Here is a 21,793-nt window from a genome sequence, read left to right as displayed (position 1 = left end):
GTGAATCGTCATGCACCTACCTTCAAATATTTTATAGCTTGGATTACGACATCCCTCTTCCAAGTTATAAAAGTATTGTGTTGGGTCCTAGCCTTAATATTTCATATTGGGTGTTATATTAAGGACTTTTAATCAACTATCTTGAATATCTCCCAAAATATGTCTAGTTCAGACATCTATGATCCTCCCAAATCTCTTGGAACTTCACTTCCTCCACCTCCTCCAATTATTCTCCCTAACCCACAAAGTTCAAGGTCACTCAATGTGACAACCCGAAATTTCTATTCTGTACAACATGTCAATTCAATAGAAGTCAAATCAGTTACAGTTAAATTTTCAGACTTTTTGGATTAAGTTTGATTATTTTAGGATATACACTTTAGGAGATACCAGGAGAGAGGATGCCCTAGGGTTATAGTGCAACACTTTTATTCCTAAACTTCAAGAGATTGGAGTTTACTGCCGGAATAAAATAATTTCAGCCAAAAACCCAGAAATTTGGAGTATATATATGACACTTGTCATTTTATGTCATTTTTCCAAATTTCTCAAGAACAAAAGCAAATCCTCTCAAGTATCATCCCGGGATTTATTCCAGATCTCGATCTAGTAAGTGTTTTCAACCATTTCAAGTTAGTAGATCACTTAATCTAGTGTTTTAACACCTTTCTAACCGTGAAATCATTCCAAAAAGGTTGATTCTTCCATTTTCACCAAGAACACCAAGAACACACACTAGTGTTCTTGGCATTTTGGCTCATTTCAAGCTTCCCTATAGTAAGTACTTCTATCGTAGAGTGTGTTTAAGCTTGCTATACTTCATTATAACATGAAATCATCCAAGAAACACCAAGAAAATGGTGTTTACGGTCCGAGAACATTCTTGAACCGTAAACCCATTTTAAGGGACCAAAATGTCCCTAGTCCCTTCCTAAGCCTAAGTAACTAACTTGGATCCTTACCTTGATGTGTTAAGGACTTGAAATCATCAAAATACCAACATCCATAAGGGTTTACGACCGTAAACCCAAAGGGATGTGGTCTTTGGGCCGTAAACTCCAAATAGGAGTGAAATGGTGCCCTAGCTTCTTCCTTAGGCTTATACTTCAAGAGGAAACACTTCAATGGACTTAGAAACCTTCAAATCAACAAATGGTCAAAAGAGGGGGAGTTTACGGCCGTAAACTCTAGGGTTTACGACCGTAAACCCATTGGGTTGAGGTCACAAAACCGTAAACTCAAGTTAGGGTTTCTTTTGAACGCTAAACCCTATAGCATTGTTCTACAACACTTAGATGCATTCCTTGAGACTTATAACACTTATATAAGGTGTTTAACTTGTCTTAGGATGTCTTAACTTTGCTAATTAGTTGTTTAAAGTCTAATTAGATACATATATGTTGTATTTATATGTTAAATAGGATCATTGTGTGTGTACAAGTCTTCACTTGACACCTAGCAATCCTATTTCTTCAGTTCATCCAGACCACCAACTACAGGTGAGTTCATACCCCTTAATTAACCTTTTAAATGTTTTTAAATGCTTTTATGGGGGGGGGGGATACAAGTTGAACAATTTTAGTTATTATATCAATCACATGTGATTAATAACTACCAAGCAAATGGTTTTCTTACTTTTCAAACTGTTTATCAAACTGTTTTACCTCAAACTGTTTTACAAACTCTTTTGTTGTCAAATACATTTATCAAACTCTTTTAACTTATATTATGTGTATCTATATAAATATAGTTATATAAGTAGGATTGGAAGGACTTAGGACTGCTAGTCTACCCTGCTTCCTGTTCTTGTTTGATTGTGGTCTTGGGGTATCAAGGTTAGTTGTCCGAGGGTCGTTTGAATCCTAGTTATATATTATGTATATGTATATAGATATAAAAGGTTTGTTATCAACCTCTTCTAACTTATAGTATGTGTATCTATATAAATATAGTTATATAAGTAGGATTGGAAGGACTTAGGACTGCTAGTCTACCCTACTTCCTGTTCTTGTTTGATTGTGGTCTTAGGGTATCAAGGTTAGTTGTCCGAGGGTCGTTTGAATCCTAGTTATATATTATGTATATGTATATAGATATAAAAGGTTTTCCTTCATTTAAGTCCATACCCTTGGGTAGCAAGGGTATACAAACATGTTCATACATTGCTAGTAAGCTACCATAGGGGTAGTTTAGGAAGATACTATTACTAGAACGATGAAACATACAATGAGTCAGTTCATACATGAGTCAATACATACTATAATGAGAAACAAACATGAAACAGAGTGATGAGAAACAAACATACAGGCTAGACAGAGAAAGAACACACAATACAGCTAGCACACAATTCACATAACATTTACATTAATACATTTATGTGAGCCATTAAACAGGGCATGGCACTACCTGCCATGACTGTTTTTGTATCAGAATCTCCTTAATTGGGGAGCGTATGAGTTTGTGTATAGATCTATACTGGATTGACTATCCTACACCTTGCTGCTCGCTACAGTGGGACTTGCAAGTCTACGGGTGCCAAACGTTATTTTTGTGGCATCTTACGTTGTCACTTTACTATTGAGTCGGTAGCAAGATACAGGCCGATCACATGTTACCTTAAAATATACAATTGGCGTAAGGTAGTTAGTACAGCAGTAGTTTCATAATACTACATTAAAGTACTATAACATTTTCCCTTTACATTTTACTTTGTGATTTCACACAATAAACAATAATGTAAAAACTATATTTTTGGTTAATGATAGTCAGATTTGGGAAAATACTCACTTTTACAAAAGATACACGCACAGACACTAGATGCCTTGGTAGAAGGCTACTTTTAGTAGGAAACATAGGGTTTTCTAGGATAGTTCAAACAAATACAAAACTTTTACAAACACACAGTACATCTTACAAAACATCTTACAAATGCTTTCATACAAACACAGACACTAATATACTTATGACTTCACCAGCTCTTAAGCTGATAAACTCTTTCAAAATAACTTGTATTCTCAGGTCACCAGTAGACAGGTACCGGAGCCAAGTTTTAAGATGATGGAGCTCGTTCAAGACTCATCTTATATTTTTGATGTATATTGTTTTGGTGTCTTTAAAACTTAACGGAACACACTTGTATGAAATTATATTATTAATGCAATGGATGATGTTGTTGCTTGTTTACTACTTGCATTGTTGTGATACTGTACATGACGTCCTCCACCCCAGAACGTTTCCGCCGTTCATTTGGTTTTGAGGGTGTGACAGATTGGTATCAGAGCATTGTTTATAGTGAATCGAGTGTATCAACCCATAAAAGATATACGAACTATAAACACAAGCGGGATTTAAAATACTCTAATGAAGAGTTTATACTTTAAATAATAAAATATTTAATAAAGTATACATACCTGCATTCATACTAAAATCAGTGTCACTAGGACAGAACAAAAGTATTACGATTGGTGGACAGCATAAGCAGACTTAGAGACATATGGTCAACCCTGGGAAGATGTAGCCTGATCAACTACATTATCCGAGGAGTGATTAGCATGTGCCTAAGTGTGGTTGTGAGGTTGCAACAAGTCTAAAAACTTACCAACACTTCTACAACAAGAACAGTAGAACAAAACATTAAACTTAAAATACTATAGGAGTATTTTGTGTTACTATAATTACTTATTCGAGAACTAAAGGTCTTTATTAGTATATCAATGGTTGTTTAGTGGATACACTAAAGTTATATGTACTAGGGTGTTATAGACTTAGAATCTGTGATCTTTGCCTTACTTCCTGTTCCTTGTTTGGTTGTGGGCTTAGGGTTAGGGTTACTTAATCGAAGGTCTATCCCGTCTGCATGACATATAACTGGTATGCTTTAAACAAGTATTGAGGCAACTGATAAAGATCATCTTATAATTATTTATTTAGTTAGTTAGTTTAATTTAGTTATTTCTTATATCCCTTTTCTCGCGTAGATTTAATGGCTGGATTCTATCTTCCCGGAGACCCGTACTATCCCAACCACGACAACGCAGAATGGCTGGAAGAAGAACCAGAAGATAATCACCCAATTCCTTTAGATGATTATGAAGCGGAAGGTTTTTCTGATGGTTCCGACTCGGAGCCAGAAGTCAACAACCAACCCCCAGCTGTTCAAAACCCAAACCCTCGCCCCGCATTTCAAGGACCCACACCTTTGTGGGCCACAAACTTGAATAGGTGGAGTCAGGAACAAGGTCAACCTTTTCCTTACAATGGAGACAGAAGTTTCTACAACCTTACTGAGGGAGGTACAGCTGATAGGGTCCTACCTATCATGGTTCGTAGGATTGCTCGGAACACCGAGCAGGGTCGAGCAGCTATCGACCGGGTAGTAGAAGTGGATGCCAATTCTGGTATTAACACTGTTCGCATTCGCCAGCTGGAGTCCGCTCATGAAAGGGCTCAGGTTAGCAATGCAATGCTTCAGAGGGAACTTTCTGAAACCCGAGCCGAAGTCAGGGAACTTCGAGCTCAGCAAGCAAGGTCTGATAGGCGTGTGAGGGACATAGAGCGTCTCCTATCGGATTCAAGGACTCACTCAAGCAGTTCTCGTCGTCGTTAAAATCTTACCGACTTCTCTTTTGGATATAACTTAGTTATGTAAAAACTTAAGTCTAATTTCCTATCCTTATAAATCATAGACCTGCTAGGTTTTGATTAGGTAGTATGCTGTCAAAATTTTCCCATCGGGGATGATGTAAGACCTACTTCTAGGTCATGTTTCCCCAAACTCATTACATCTGTAATTCCAATATCTTTGACAGATATAAAAATCTAATGGAAATTATTATCCAAATGCTTTCATCTTCATTCAAGTATTCCATTTAATTATGCTGTTGGGCTATGGAGAGTTAGTCCATGAGTCATTCTCATCAATGTTCATGTCAAATTCTTATCAATATCTTATTCATTCTAAACTTTCAGCTAAAAGATGCCTCCATGTAAGTCAACAAGACGTAATCCTCCACCACCTATTCCTCAATTTGATACAGCAGCCCTCAATGCTGCTATAGCTGCGGCTGTGGCAACAGCCATGGCTGAATATCATTCTTCAAGTTCCACTAGAGGAGGGACTCTTATTCCAACAATACAGGTTGAAACCCCTGTGCGCTCGAGAGAGTGCTCCTACAAAGATTTTACAAACTGCAAGCCATTATCCTTTAGAGGAACTGGCGGAGTCATTGTACTCGCGCAATGGTTTGAGAAAACCGAATCGGTTTTCGCAATCTGCTCCTGTCCAGAAGGGAGCAAGGTGAAGTTCGCTGCTTGCACCTTTGAAACCAGAGCCCTAACATGGTGGAATAGCCATGTTAAGTCACTATCTCTTTCAGTGGCAAATGATATGGGCTGGGATACTTTAAAAGACCTCATGATTGAGGAGTACTGCCCGAGGGGCGAGATCCAAAAGCTGGAAGAAGAACTTTGGGGCCTAACCATGAAAGGCACCGACATCGTAGCATATACCGCCAGGTTCTGCGAACTGGTGGCCTTGTGTCCCAACATGATTCATACAGAGGGAAAGAAAATCGAGAGGTATATATGGGGGCTGGTGCCACCATACCAGGGAAATGTATTGTCATCACGCCCCACTACATTTGATAGTGCCAAGCGATTGGCACAGCAGCTAGTTGACCACGGGGTCCGTACCCCGGCTGCAACAACCACCCTGGCCATCTCAGAAACCGCCAGAACTGCAGAGTCCAAGCGGAAATTCTGGGATGACAAGAAAAAGAAAAAGGCTGCGAAGAAACAGCAGACGGTGGCAGTTCATAGTGCGACAGCACCTACCACTGCTGCTATTCCAATAAAACAGTATTCTGGAAGTTTGCCTTTATGCAACAAGTGCAACTACCATCATATGGGAGCCTGTCGGGACATGCAGTATGTAAACTGCAACAGGAAGGGGCATACAACCCGTTTCTGTAAATCTCCAGCGAGGCCAATCACCCAAGTCCCCGGCGCTGGAGTGGGCCAATCTTGCTACAACTGTGGCGATGTGGGCCACTACAAGAGGAACTGCCCCAAGGCAGGGAATGCCGGTGGAGTAGGAAGAGTTCTGGCTATAGGCCATGAGGAGGCGGTTGCCGACCCCACAGTGGTCACTGGTACGTTTCTCCTCGACAACTCTTATGCTTGTATACTATTTGATAGTGGAGCGGAGAGAAGCTTCGTGAATCAGAAATTTGCTCATTTACTTAAGCAAAAATCACGAGCACTCAAAGAACCGTTCACAGTAGAACTGGCTAATGGGAAGACAGAGAGCACTAGCTGCATTTACATAGGTTGTACCTTAACTTTAGATAGCCATTCATTCTCGATCGACCTCATGCCAGTCTCAATTAAAAGTTTCGACGTCATCATTGGCATGGATTGGTTGAGTCTTCAGCGTGCCGACATCATGTGTTACGAAAAGGCAGTCCGCCTTAATCTTTCGTCTGGCGAAACCCTAGTAGTTTATGGCGACAAACCCGGCACAAACCTTCGTATCATCTCGAGCATTTAAGCTCAGAAATTCTTGCGAAAGGAATGTCGTGCATTCCTTGCTCATGTTGTCGATGTGAGCCAAGCAACTAAATCTATTCAGAACATTCCAGTAGTACACGACTTTCCCGACGTCTTTCCAGAAGAGCTACCAGGATTACCCCCGCAACGACAAGTCGAGTTCAGAATCGACTTAGTTCCAGGGGCTACCCCCGTAGCCAAATCGCCTTATCGTCTAGCACCTGCAGAGATGCAAGAACTATCCTGTCAACTTAACGAACTGCTCAGCAAGGGCTTTATAAGACCAAGCTTCTCACCTTGGGGAGCTCCAGTCTTGTTCGTCAAAAAGAAAGACGGATCTTTTCGTATGTGCATCGACTACAGGGAGCTCAACAAGCTGACCGTCAAGAATCGTTATCCTTTGCCTCGGATTAACGATTTATTCGATCAACTTCAAGGGGCGAGTTTCTTTTCCAAAATCGACTTAAAATCCGGATATCACCAGTTACGAGTGCTAGGGGAGGATGTTCCAAAGACAGCCTTCCGAACTCGTTATGGGCACTACGAATTTGTAGTGATGCCGTTCGGATTAACAAACGCGCCCGCTGTATTCATGGACTTAATGAATAGGGTGTGTCGTCCTTACTTGGATCAGTTCGTCATCGTCTTCATCGATGACATACTTATCTACTCTCGTAGTAAGGAAGAACATAGTCAACATCTGCGACAAGTCTTAGAAACCCTGCGCGCGGAGAAGCTTTTTGCGAAATTCTCGAAATGCGAATTTTGGATCCGACGAGTCGAATTCTTAGGGCACGTGGTTAGCAAAGAGGGAATCCATGTAGACCCATCCAAAATCAAAGCCATTGAGAGCTGGTCAGCACCGAAGACGCCTACAAAAATTCGTCAATTTCTAGGCCTCGCTGGCTACTATCGCCGGTTCATTCAGAACTTCTCCCGCATTGCGAAGCCTCTTACAACACTTACCCAGAAGGGCGTATCCTTTGACTGGGAAGAAAAGCAGGAGAGAGCGTTCCAAACGCTCAAACGAGCCTTGTGCACTGCACCAATACTGTCCCTCCCCGAAGGGATAGAAGACTTCGGTGTCTATTGCGATGCATCGAACCAAGGTCTCGGATGTGTTATGATGCAGCGAGGTAAGGTCATCGCCTATGCCTCGAGGCAGCTAAAAACACATGAGGTCAACTATACGACGCACGATCTTGAACTAGGAGCAGTTGTTTTTGCTTTGAAGATCTGGAGACACTACCTGTACGGTACAAAGAGCACAATCTTTACGGACCACAAGAGCCTACAACACATATTCGATCAGAAGGAGCTCAACATGAGACAACGATGGTGGGTCGAGCTACTCTGTGACTACGAATGCGAAATTCGTTATCATCCCGGCAAGGCCAATGTAGTAGCTGACGCCCTAAGTCGGAAAGAATATTCTGGTCGTAAAGTCAAGTCATTGACTATGACTATCCATTCACACTTATCCACACAAATACAGGCAGCTCAACTCGACGCTTTGAAGCCTGAAAATGTGACCAGTGAATCCCTGCGAGGGATGGATAAGAACTTGGAAGTTAAGGATGGCGGAGCTTTTTATCTCATGGATCGGATCTGGACCCCGAAACTAGGTGGTTTCAGAGACTTGGTCATGAATGAGGCGCACAACACTCGCTATTCCGTTCACCCAGGTTCAGATAAGATGTATCTGGATCTTAAAAAGTTATACTGGTGGCCTAACATGAAAGCAGAGATTGCTACCTTCGTAAGTAAATGCCTTACTTACGCAAAGGTCAAGGTCGAGTACCAGAAACCCTCAGGTCTTCTTCAACAGCCTGAGATCCCAGAATGGAAGTGGGAGCGGATCACTATGGATTTCATAACCAAGTTGCCCAAGACAACAGGTGGACTTGATACCATATGGGTCATCGTCGACAGATTGACCAAGTCCGCGCACTTCCTGCCTATCAAAGAGACAGACAAGATGGAGAAGCTTACAAGAACTTACATTAGATAGATTGTACGACTACATGGTGTTCCTATATCCATTATCTCGGACAGAGATAGTAGGTTCACTTCTAGGTTCTGGCAATCACTACAAGGTTCCTTAGGAACTAGGCTGGACATGAGTACAGCCTACCATCCGCAGACAGACGGGCAAAGTGAGAGGACTATCCAAACCTTAGAGGACATGTTGCGAGCCTGTGTGATTGACTTTGGGAAAACATGGGATACTCATTTACCCCTGGTAGAATTTTCCTACAACAACAGTTATCACACAAGCATAAAGGCTGCTCCATTCGAGGCCCTCTACGGCCGAAAGTGCAGATCCCCTCTGTGCTGGGCTGAGGTGGGTGATACCCAGTTAGCTAAGGGACGAGTTCCTGAAAGCACTCTCACAGGTCCGGAGATCATACGGGAAACGACGGAGAAGATCGTTCAGATCCGTGAACGACTGAAAGCCTCCTGAGACCGACAGAAAAGCTACGCTGATAAACGAAGGAAACCGTTGGAATTCCAGGTGGGCGACCATGTTCTATTGAAGGTCTCACCCTGGAAGGGCTTGATACGCTTCGGAAAGCGTGGAAAGCTAAATCCAAGGTACATTGGGCCTTTCGAGATTCTTGCCAGAATCGGCCCAGTAGCTTACAAACTTAACTTACCGAGCGAACTCAGTAACGTACATTCTACCTTCCACGTCTCGAACTTGAAAAAGTGTCTGTCCGACGAGACTCTTATAATCCCACTCGACGAGATTGAGATCAACGAGAGCCTCAACTTCGTGGAAGAACCAGTAGAGATCATGGACCGGGAAGTCAAGCAAACAAAACAAAGCCGCATCCCGATAGTGAAGGTTCGCTGGAACGCCAAGCGAGGACCTGAATTCACTTGGGAGCGAGAGGATCAGATGAAACTGAAATATCCTCGTCTTTTTACCTAGTTCCTTGTAACTACTTATTTGCTTAAATTCTAATTTCGGGACAAAATTCCTTCTAAGGAGGGGATGATGTGACAACCCGAAATTTCTATTCTGTACAACATGTCAATTCAATAGAAGTCAAATCAGTTACAGTTAAATTTTCAGACTTTTTGGATTAAGTTTGATTATTTTAGGATATACACTTTAGGAGATACCAGGAGAGAGGGTGCCCTAGGGTTATAGTGCACCACTGTTATTCCTAAACTTCAAGAGATTGGAGTTTACTGCCGGAATAAAATAATTTCAGCCAAAAACCCAGAAATTTGGAGTATATATATGACACTTGTCATTTTATGTCATTTTTCCAAATTTCTCAAGAACAAAAGCAAATCCTCTCAAGTATCATCCCGGGATTTATCCCAGATCTCGATCTAGTAAGTGTTTTCAACCATTTCAAGTTAGTAGAACACTTAATCTAGTGTTTTAACACCTTTCTAATCGTGAAATCATTCCAAAAAGGTTGATTCTTCCATTTTCACCAAGAACACCAAGAACACACACTAGTGTTCTTGGCATTTTGGCTCATTTCAAGCTTCCCTATAGTAAGTACTTCTATCGTAGAGTGTGTTTAAGCTTGCTATACTTCATTATAACATGAATTCATCCAAGAAACACCAAGAAAATGGTGTTTACGGTCCGAGAACATTCTTGAATCGTAAACCCATTTTAAGGGACCAAAATGTCCCTAGTCCCTTCCTAAGCCTAAGTAACTAACTTGGATCCTTACCTTGATGTGTTAAGGACTTGAAATCATCAAAATACCAACATCCATAAGGGTTTACGACCGCAAACCCAAAGGGATGTGGTCTTTGGGCCGTAAACTCCAAATAGGAGTGAAATGGTGCCCTAGCTTCTTCCTTAGGCTTATACTTCAAGAGGAAACACTTCAATGGACTTAGAAACCTTCAAATCAACAAATGGTCAAAAGAGGGGGAGTTTACGGCCGTAAACTCTAGGGTTTACGACCGTAAACCCATTGGGTTGAGGTCACAAAACCGTAAACTCAAGTTAGGGTTTCTTTTGAACCCTAAACCCTATAGCATTGTTCTACAACACTTAGATGCATTCCTTGAGACTTATAACACTTATATAAGGTGTTTAACTTGTCTTAGGATGTCTTAACTTTGCTAATTAGTTGTTTAAAGTCTAATTAGATACATATATGTTGTATTTATATGTTAAATAGGATCATTGTGTGTGTAGAAATCTTCACTTGACACCTAGCAATCCTATTTCTTCAGTTCATCCAAACCACCAACTACAGGTGAGTTCATACCCCTTAATTAACCTTTTAAATGTTTTTAAATGCTTTTATAGGGGGGGGGATACAAGTTGAACAATTGTAGTTATTATATCAATCACATGTGATTAATAACTACCAAGCAAATGGTTTTCTTACTTTTCAAACTGTTTTACCTCAAACTGTTTTACAAACTCTTTTGTTGTCAAATACATTTATCAAACTCTTTTAACTTATATTATGTGTATCTATATAAATATAGTTATATAAGTAGGATTGGAAGGACTTAGGACTGCTAGTCTACCCTGCTTCCTGTTCTTGTTTGATTGTGGTCTTGGGGTATCAAGGTTAGTTGTCCGAGGGTCGTTTGAATCCTAGTTATATATTATGTATATGTATATAGATATAAAAGGTTTGTTATCAACCTCTTCTAACTTATAGTATGTGTATCTATATAAATATAGTTATATAAGTAGGATTGGAAGGACTTAGGACTGCTAGTCTACCCTACTTCCTGTTCTTGTTTGATTGTGGTCTTAGGGTATCAAGGTTAGTTGTCCGAGGGTCGTTTGAATCCTAGTTATATATTATGTATATGTATATAGATATAAAAGGTTTTCCTTCATTCAAGTCCATACCCTTGGGTAGCAAGGGTATACAAACATGTTCATACATTGCTAGTAAGCTACCATAGGGGTAGTTTAGGAAGATACTATTACTAGAACGATGAAACATACAATGAGTCAGTTCATACATGAGTCAATACATACTATAATGAGAAACAAACATGAAACAGAGTGATGAGAAACAAACATACAGGCTAGACAGAGAAAGAACACACAATACAGCTAGCACAAATTCACATAACATTTACATTAATACATTTATGTGAGCCATTAAACAGGGCATGGCACTACCTGCCATGACTGTTTTTATATCAGAATCTCCTTAATTGGGGAGCGTATGAGTTTGTGTATAGATCTATACTGGATTGACTATCCTACACCTTGCTGCTCGCTACAGTGGGACTTGCAAGTCTACGGGTGCCAAACGTCATTTTTGTGGCATCTTACATTGTCACTTTACTATTGAGTCGGTAGCAAGATACAGGCCGATCACATGTTACCTTAAAATATACAATTGGATTAAGGTAGTTAGTACAACAGTAGTTTCATAATACTACATTAAAGTACTATAACATTTTCCCTTTACATTTTACTTTGTGATTTCACACAATAAACAATAATGTAAAAACTATATTTTTGGTTAATGATAGTCGGATTTGGGAAAATACTCACTTTTACAAAAGATACACGCACAGACACTAGATGCCTTGGTAGAAGGCTACTTTTAGTAGGAAACATAGGGTTTTCTAGGATAGTTCAAACAAATACAAAACTTTTACAAACACACAGTACATCTTACAAAACATCTTACAAATGCTTTCATACAAACACAGACACTAATATACTTATGAATTCACCAGCTCTTAAGCTGATAAACTCTTTCAAAATAACTTGTATTCTCAGGTCACTAGTAGACAGGTACCGGAGCCAGGTTTTAAGAAGATGGAGCTCGTTCAAGACTCATCTTATATTTTTGATGTATATTGTTTTGGTGTCTTTAAAACTTAACGGAACACACTTGTATGAAATTATATTATTAATGCAATGGATGATGTTGTTGCTTGTTTACTACTTGCATTGTTGTGATACTGTACATGACGTCCTCCACCCCAGAACGTTTCCGCCGTTCATTTGGTTTTGAGGGTGTGACACTCAAGCCCTATTGGCAAGGCAAGGTCTAGGTGTGATCACTTCTCGGAGATGAAGTCACATATTGACAAGCCGAGAGAGTTGGGTGTCAAAGTCTTGATAAAGTTGGTGGTTCAATGACTTTTCTAAGTCACATAGTGAGTTCCTTTGGGACTCCCTTGAAACAGACTATGATAAGACCCTTAATGATCTTATCTATTTGCTAAGATCAACTTCCTTAAAGTTTATGGACATTGACAACTCGGAAAGGGATCGGCCATAGTCAACTCGGTTGACCAAATGGTAAAGAGAAAAGCTAAGTCTGTGATAGTACCGGTACCATTACCAAAGGGTCCATATGTTTATATTGCCAAAGGAAAGGGCAATAGTTGCAAAGCTGCCAATTTTACCTAAGGATGTTAAAGTCAATAAGTTTGACCCTACTTCAGGTAAAATCCACTATCTAACTCTGCTAAGTTTCTATACTGAGATTCTTGATACATGATGTGACTGGGTCACATGTTGATGTTTGTAAGAATCAAAGAAAAGTGAAGAAACTTAAAGAAAGAATATGCTGAATCTGATCGCGTAGATGGATTTCTATCGCATAGTTTGAAGATCGGATTCTTGAGCTACTTCTTAGGAGTTATGATATATTGCTTAGGAATAGATAACAACAAAGTTTTCATGCTCTTTTGCATTGTAAGGATAGTTTTTCCGCAAAGTTTTTAAAATAAAAGGAAAAATGTTGATTTTATTTATTTTAAAATATCCTTATAATGTCATTTGAGGAAAAAAATTGTTGCTTATATGATTCCATTAATAACAAGAGTGGAAATATGAAATTGATTTTTTCATTTGTGGTAATGTCTAAATTTACCAAATAAGGAAAGATCCTCATCACCCAAGTTTCAATTGGACCGAAACTTGGAATCATGCAAGTTGTATAGCATGATGAATGAGAATTTTTCATCTTTGGAAAATTAAGACTAGTTCCTTGTTCACATGTATATGTGAGCAAGTGAAGGACTAAGGGATCGAGTACACATTCTTGCTCACGGGTCAAATCCACCACAAAAGATCGACAAGACTATTCGTCATAATTTACTAAAGTTTAGTAAATATGGTTATACTTACAAGCTTAAGTGTAATTCTGAGACATTGGAAAAGGTTCCAATGTATGGCAGAGCGAATAAGAAGAATCAAATTAGGCAGAAGGATAAAAGTTTCTCAAATCTGAAAAGATGGGAGAGTACTTTAGTATCATATCATATGATCATCTTAACGATTAAGAGACCTTATCGCAATTCATCCTCTAAGTGCATTCTAATAGCTAAGAAGAGGAGCTATGAATTGTTGAAGTGGTTAAATCAAGAAGATGAGTCATATTTTATTCCAAAACAATTCTTAGAGTCACACTCCAAGATTGTAACTTGAGTGACATGTCTTAAAGAAGGTTTAAAAACACTTGTCAAATGTAAGAGTAAAAGTTTCCTACTCTTGTACATTTGAAATTGGTAAGTTGTGATGTTTTGGATAAAATAAAGACCAACTAAGGCCAATTGTGTGAAGTGTTTGTCTTGATAAAGAAGCTGCACTATCTCTTGAATATTTGGCAAGATAGTCTTATATGTTAAGAGGACAGTGGGAGTCTTAGAGATTCTGAAAGCTTCAAGGTCTAATCAAGAATAATAACCTGTAGTTTAACACTAGCACACGACGAGAGGTTTATAACCTATCGTGTTGACATATTTCCTTTTCTGTGCCCATTCCAGTTAAAGTTGGCTTTGCATATGAGTTCTTAGAGTTCTCAGTTGGTTGCATAACAACTTGGAAGCAATGGCAGGCCCTTGAGCTGCCAGGTGGCAAGAAGTTAAGATTGCATAAGTTCAGTCCATATGAGTTTGGATTTTTCATTAACCGTGTCTTGTGACTATGGTTTTGACGATTCACATGGATAAGAACACATACACCATAAAATCTAAGGGTCATAAGGTTTCTCTCTGATTCATGAAAATGATGGTGAGGAAACACTTCCACCAAGTAGATTTGAAGCAGATGGCAAAAGGTCTAAACAATTGAGACTATGATTACGACATCCCTTTTCATAGTTCTGAAATTGTTTAGACACACATGCATGCTATCTAAGTAAAGGTGTATGATTTTGATTAAGTTTTATCAAAGCATCTCGTATCAGAAATCTGAACTTTGGTAAGAAAGTCAATAAAGTATTGATTTCTAGAAGTCTAGCTGATTTCTGAGTACATGTCAAAGCTATTGGGAGCATAAGTGTTATGTTAATAATCATCATGTTAGTGGGAGTATGATAATTATGATAAGTATTGCAAGTTAGCAATGTTAATTATAGAAAACAAAAGTTTCAATTCGTGAAGTTACAGGGTTGAAAAAGTTGTTTTGCTATAATTAAGGGAGAGGATATACTTCATTTCAGTTCTAAAGGCTTAGATTGAGACCTTAATCATCTTTAGTCAAGAATATATATATGAATTTCATGTTGGATTTGTTCAACTTAAGGAAATTCCATATATTGCGTTCTCAAAATTCGATTATGATTACAGCATCCCTCTTCATAGTCAAATTTAGAGAACATGGCAAATAAAAATTTTTGTAGCAAAAGACTGGTCTAGAATCATGTCTTTTTGTGAGACATCATGAATCGTGTACCATTTGCTTTGGGTACAGGATCGATTGCATGTGCTATAATATTTATCCTTTCTAAAATTTTCCAAATGCCTGGGGCATTAAGAAGGGAAAAGGTCTAGAATTGGATATGACTAAAATGATTAAGCAATTATCAAGGACAATCTACGGTTTACCAAAGATTGGTTGCTCAGGGACAGTTGGAAGTATAGTGTTTAATTTTGGAAGGACCATATTGACATATTCTGAAAAGAGGCATCTCTTGTTCAGAAGTGATAGTCAAAATGAGAATATGGAGTTGTCTCCATAGGTGGAAGTTATCTGTGTAAGATTAGAAAAACTTAATGCAAGAAGCATGTTCAAAGCAATGTACTTTGAATATGAGACTTAGTTTCCATGGAGTTGAACTCCATTGGAATACCTTATAATGACTGTTGACAAGTCTTTGTAACTTTGTACATATTCATTACAGGAGGGTCAGTGCATATAAGTTTAAAATCTAAACAGATTTCGAGAAATGATAGGAATTTGGAATTCTTACATTTTTTGATAAGGATTTGGGAGTGTGAAAAGAGAATCATTGAAAGTATGTTCAATCGATCTAGTTCACAAAGTAAGGATCATAGACAAACATAGAGTGCATACTTGGTGTATGGCAAAGCTATTGTTTAAGAAAAACATAGTGTACATGCTTGGAGCATGGGACAACTAGTGTTTTTAATTCAAGTATAAAGTTGATAAAACCGAAACAATGAATAATGAGTAATCAGTATGGTGATAAATAAAAGTGTTTATTTATATTCATAGGGTTTGATACCATATTTGATTCATTTATTATTGTGTTTCTCTTTGCATGTTTTGACTTCCAGAATAACTAAGTCGCTCTTCCTGAATGATTAAGTTATTTAAACCATCCACAGTCGGTCATATGTTGGAAGTAGATATGAATCAAGACTGTCATGAGTTGGCTTGTAGAGGTCCAAGTTGGTGGACAAAGTGGTGCTACAACACACATGAGTGCTCATAAGTTCTGAGTATTGGATTCAACCCACGCTCATTTGAATCACTTCATGGATTTTATCACGAGTGATCATGAGACGATAATATCTTATATTCTTCAAACCTAGAGATATGAGTTGTTACTATGAGTTGGTTGTATATTGATTGCACGAAAACGCATTTTTAACTCGATGTTATAAAACGTGCGTTTGTGTATGATTCAACAAGTAGTAGAACAAGCCAAATGAGTCGAAGTTTATCCATTCCTTTTACCTTCGGGATAAAAGCGATATATGTGGGCCCCTCGATGATTTAGTGATGACACATGTGAGTGCTTGGCCAAGCCAGGACTGATTTGATTTGTTCAATCAGTCAGTCATCATAAATCAAAAATCGGGAAACAACAAATGGACAGAGAGAATGATTGATAATCCATGTCTCAGTCCATATGATATCTAGAATGGAGGAATATATGATCCCTTATCTAATGGAGAAGTCATTGACAAAGGTTAGAGTTCATCGACAAGGTCAGAGTTCGACAGAAGCTTTTGAGAGCTACGATTGCTAATCGGTTCCTGAAGTCATACAAAATAATAGTTTTAGACTTATCCAAGTGGGAGACTGTTGGATTAATGTCTAAGTCCATAACTATAATTGGTAAGACTTGACCCGACCCGGCATGGTCCATTTGGGTTGCATGGCATCATGCATTTGGATAGACTATAATGAGAGAAATAACACTTAAGGTTGGTTAATATATTAAAAGTTCTAATATATTAATAAGGTTATTTAATTAGTATTGATCAAGAATTAATTTGGAATTAATTAAGTGATCAAAAGGAGACTAATTAAATATATGGGTTGATTGTGTAAATCATTCATTCTTATATATGTGGGCTTGTGATCCAAGATTCCTTATGTTGGACTAAGTCCATGGGGTGGCCCATGGATACTCCATGGAGGTTAAAATCCATGGAGCATAAGGAATGGGTAAAGTTATGAGTTACATGGTGTAACCCTAATAGCCACCATATAAAAGAATCCTATGGCTCAAGAAATCGGGCACTAATGTGTGAACAAGAGGGCTAGCCGATTTTCATGAAGTGTGTATGTTCTCTCAAGTTATTCCAAGTGTATTTGGTGTTGTGTGAACCATTTGAGGTGTCACACTTGGGGCACTAGTCACTCAAGCTTCATGAAGTCATTCTACATCAAAGAGGTATGTAATTCTAACTTGATATATTCATATGAATCAATGTTATTATGCTAGTTAGGATGAATACCTTGGAAAGTTCATATTTGCATGTATAATAGAGAAAACATAGATCCAATGTATATAGGGTTGCATGTACACTTAGGAGTGTTAGAATGCTCAAAACCCAACATACTCCACCAGCCGGAGATACCTGAGTGGAAGTGGGAGAGAATTACTATGGATTTTATCACCAAATTACCCAAGTCTCCGAGTGGGCACGACGCCATTTGGGTAATTGTCGACCGTTTGACTAAATCCGCCCACTTCCTGCTGATTAAGGAAAACTTTAAAATGGAGAGACTCACGAGAATCTACATCCGAGAGATAGTTCGACTGCATGGTGTGCCTGTGTCCATTATCTCCGATCGAGATAGCAGGTTCACTTCGAGGTTCTGGCAGTCACTACAGAAGGCTCATGGAACTAAGCTGGATATGAACACAACTTACCATCCTCAAGCGGACGGGCAGAGTAAGAGAACCATCCAAACCTTGGAAGACATGTTGAGAGCATGTGTCATTGACTTCGGTGAGTCGTGGGACACTCATTTTCCCTTGGTCGAGTTTTCTTACAACAACAGCTACCATACAAGCATAAAGGATGCGCCTTTCGAAGCTCTCTATGGCCGCAAGTGCAGATCCCCTCTGTGCTGGGCTGAGGTTGGCGACACACAGCAAGTCAAGGGGCAAGTCCCTGACAGCACTCTCACTGGCCCAGAAATCATCCGCGAAACCACAGAAAAGATCGTACAAATCCGAGAACGACTGAAAGCCTCACAGGATAGACAAAAGAGCTACGCAGATAAGCGATGAAAACCCTTTGAGTTCCAGGTTGGATACCGTGTTCTGCTAAAAGTCTCACCCTGGCAAGGCATGATATGCTTTGGAAAGCATGGAAAGCTAAACCTGACGTACATAGGACCATTCGAGATCCTCGCTAGGATCGGTCCCGTAGCCTACAAACTTCGTTTACCGCTAGAACCTAGCAACATTCATCCCGTCTTTCACGTTTCGAATCTGAAATGCGTATCCGACGAAACCCTTACAATTCCTCTTGACAAGATTGATATTAATGAGAACCTGAACTTTATGGAAGAACCAGTCGAAATCATGGATAGAGAGATAAAACGAACGACACAAAGTCGCATCCCGATAGTTACGGTTCGCTGGAATGCGAAGCGGGGACCTGAATTCACTTAGGAGCACGAAGATCAGATGAAACAGAAACATCCACATCTCTTTTCTATTCCATGATTTGTATTCTATGTTTAAATTTCGGGACGAAATTCCCTCTAACGGGGGGATGATGTGACAACCCGAAACTTTTAATCTGTACGCTTGGTCAACTTTATCAACATTGAACTTGATTCCGTTACCTTTTAACGCCATCTAAGAGTTAGTTTAAGTGTTCTAAGCTTGAGTACACCCGGGAATGAGATTAGAAATGAGTCAACAAGTCGTATAGAGACAAAACCGGGCCATACACCCTCTCGGGAGGTGTGTACGGCCGTACACCTAGGTGTGCGGCCGCATACCCACCCTCCAGCCGCACACTCACCCTTATATATATATATATATATATATAAGGTGACCATCTTCATTCATTCCTTTCATTGGGCTGCACTCTACTTCATCTCTCTACTTTCTCTCTCTAAAAACTTCATCCAAGAACACTCTAAAGGCCTCAAGAACGGGAATTACTCCATCATTCAGCTTGTTATAGTGGTAAGACACTTTGATCTAAGCTTGAAACTCTTCATGTTCTTCATCACTTGAAGGTGTACGGCCGCACACCTTCATAAGGTGGCCGTACACACCTTAAAGACTCTCCAAGGTGAGAGTTTGGCCTTGAAACACCCGAAAATCGACATTTTGAGCATGAATGAAGAGTGTACGGTCACACACCCCTATATACGGCTACACACCCCCTCTGTACGGCCGCACACTCCCATGTACGACCGCACACACGTCCTGGCCGCACACCCTGGCTGCACACGCACTTTTTTGGCCGTACACCTCCCTTGTTTGATCATATAGGGTCCCGACAAGCATTTCCAAGTCTTTAGGATGTTTTCCCGTCACGTTTAGCCATGAAACACCCTAATTCTAACACATGTATGTGTTACTAAATGTTAACAGGATCCAATTGACTACGAAACATCATTTGACACTCAACATCGTAACCAATTGTGCTTTCGGATCCTACGATAAACTGTGAGTTCATACCCCTACGCTTTTTCGAGTTTTCATGTTTTCAGGGGGGAATACAAGCAAAAGTACAAGGAAACTTGTGCTCAAGTATATTATTTTGTTTAAAATAATTATATGTTCAGTATGCTTTTAACACAGAAAACAATTTTACCAAATGATTAAGAAATCAACTAGTAGAAACAGTTTTCAAAACTAAAGCAAGGAACTTGTGAATCTTGTCATAAAATGTTATAACTTGCAAAGGATTCCTACAAAACGTAAACAGGATTTTCAGTATTATTACTTGTAAATTTGTTAGGCTAAGTTTTGAGACACGTCCTTGGTAAAACTCCACCGGATACGAGAGTTTAGGACTAACCCTTGTAACCAGAATTTCTTGGAGGGAGAGCGTGACTATTGTGTATAGATCTATATGGGACTGACTATCCCGCACCTTCGCTGCCAGCTACAGTGGGACCGTTAGGTTCAGGGGTGACAAAGTCATAAAAAGATACTGGCCCCGATACGTGCCATATCCAGTCTAAGTACAGTTATGACACTCACAACTTAGGTAGCGAAAATTTACTTTTGTAATAATGCAACAAGTAAACTAACCTCAAAGTAATAACCGATTTGATTACTAGAGGGCATTAGTAATACCCTTAGGATATAGTTCACTACTTATTTATTTGTTTATTTATGTAATAAGGCTAATACATCTCATTGAGAGAAAACATGGTTTTTCAAGGAAACTACATCTAACGATACAAGTATGGTAGATACTTGTACACCTCACACCAGAACAGATAACCAACTATCAACTTTTAAGGAAAATATAGGATTTTCCTGGGATAACTCAACCTTACATAAACAGGCTGTTAAACAAATAACGAATAGATAATCAAACATCTTTCATAAGAAAATATAGGATTTTCTTGGGAAACACTTTTCAAAGGATCAAAGAAACATTTCTTTCACCATAACTAAACGCTTATGAACTCACCAGCTTTATGCTGATATTTTAAAACTGATTGTATTCTCAGGGCAACAATAGACAGGTACTCTTGCCAACTTTTGGAGAAGACGGAGCATTTTGGAGTCACGTCTTTTACTTTTGTTATATACTGTTATGTATAAACCATGTTTTCAAACAATGTAAATATTCTTATTATAATGTAATGGTTATGTTTACTTCGCTTATTATGATACAACTATTGTGATACTACGCATGACGTCCTCCACCCCCGAACGTTTCCGCCATCGGTTTCGGGGTGTGACACAAGTGCTAGTCCTACACTCTCGAATTCGGTGGGAGTGTTACCAAAGACGTGTCCCCAACTATAGACTAACAATTTACAAGTAATAATACTAAAAATCCTGTTTATAATCTGTATGATATACATTTTACGAAATGTTTCACGAGTTCATTACTTCAGTTTGAAAACTGTTTCGACGAGTTGATTTCTTAATCGTTTGGTAAAATTGTTTTCTGTGTTTAAAAGCATGCTGAAAATATAATTATCTTATACAAAATAATATACTTTGAGCACAAGTTTCCTTGTACTTTTGGTTGTATTCCCCCCCCCTGAAAATATGAAAAACTCGGAAAAAGCGTAAGGATATGAACTCACCGTTGATGTGTGAAAATGTTGGCTGGGATCGAAGATTCTCGAGTGGTTGCACGTGGCACTTAACTGAATCCTAATATCAATAATTACATATATGTATCTAAATTAGCGATTTCGTTAGATAAAGTGTTAGATATACACTTGTTTTTGGTTACGAAATGTTACCGGGACTTGCTTGAGTTGAGAAAACAGGCTTTTCCCCACGAAAGAGCTGTTTACGGTCGTGAATGGAGCTTACGGTCGACAGACCGTGAATAGGGTTTACGGTCGACAGGCAGTTTACGGTCTATGAAGATCTGGTGTGTTTACGGTCGCAACGGGTTTACAGTCTATGAAGATTGGCCATAAACTCAAGAACAAGGGTGCTTGTTTTCGACGAAAAAGTGTTCCAGAGGCTCCCAAATGGCCCCAAATGACGATTTCCGGCGTTTTTCGGGTGACAGGAGGGCTTTATGGTGTTTACGGTCAAGACGTTTAAAGAGAGAAAATGGGTGTTTCCGGTCAAGAAGGTTCAAATGAGGGTGGGGGTCTAGTATTTATTGGCTGGTG

Source organism: Lactuca virosa, chromosome 4 (assembly GCF_052849685.1).
Source record: "Lactuca virosa cultivar CGN04683 chromosome 4, Lactuca_virosa_CGN04683_v6, whole genome shotgun sequence".
In the NCBI taxonomy this organism is placed as follows: Eukaryota; Viridiplantae; Streptophyta; class Magnoliopsida; order Asterales; family Asteraceae; genus Lactuca; species Lactuca virosa.
The sequence above is the reverse complement of the archived record's forward strand: the minus strand, read 5'-3'. Positions refer to the sequence as shown.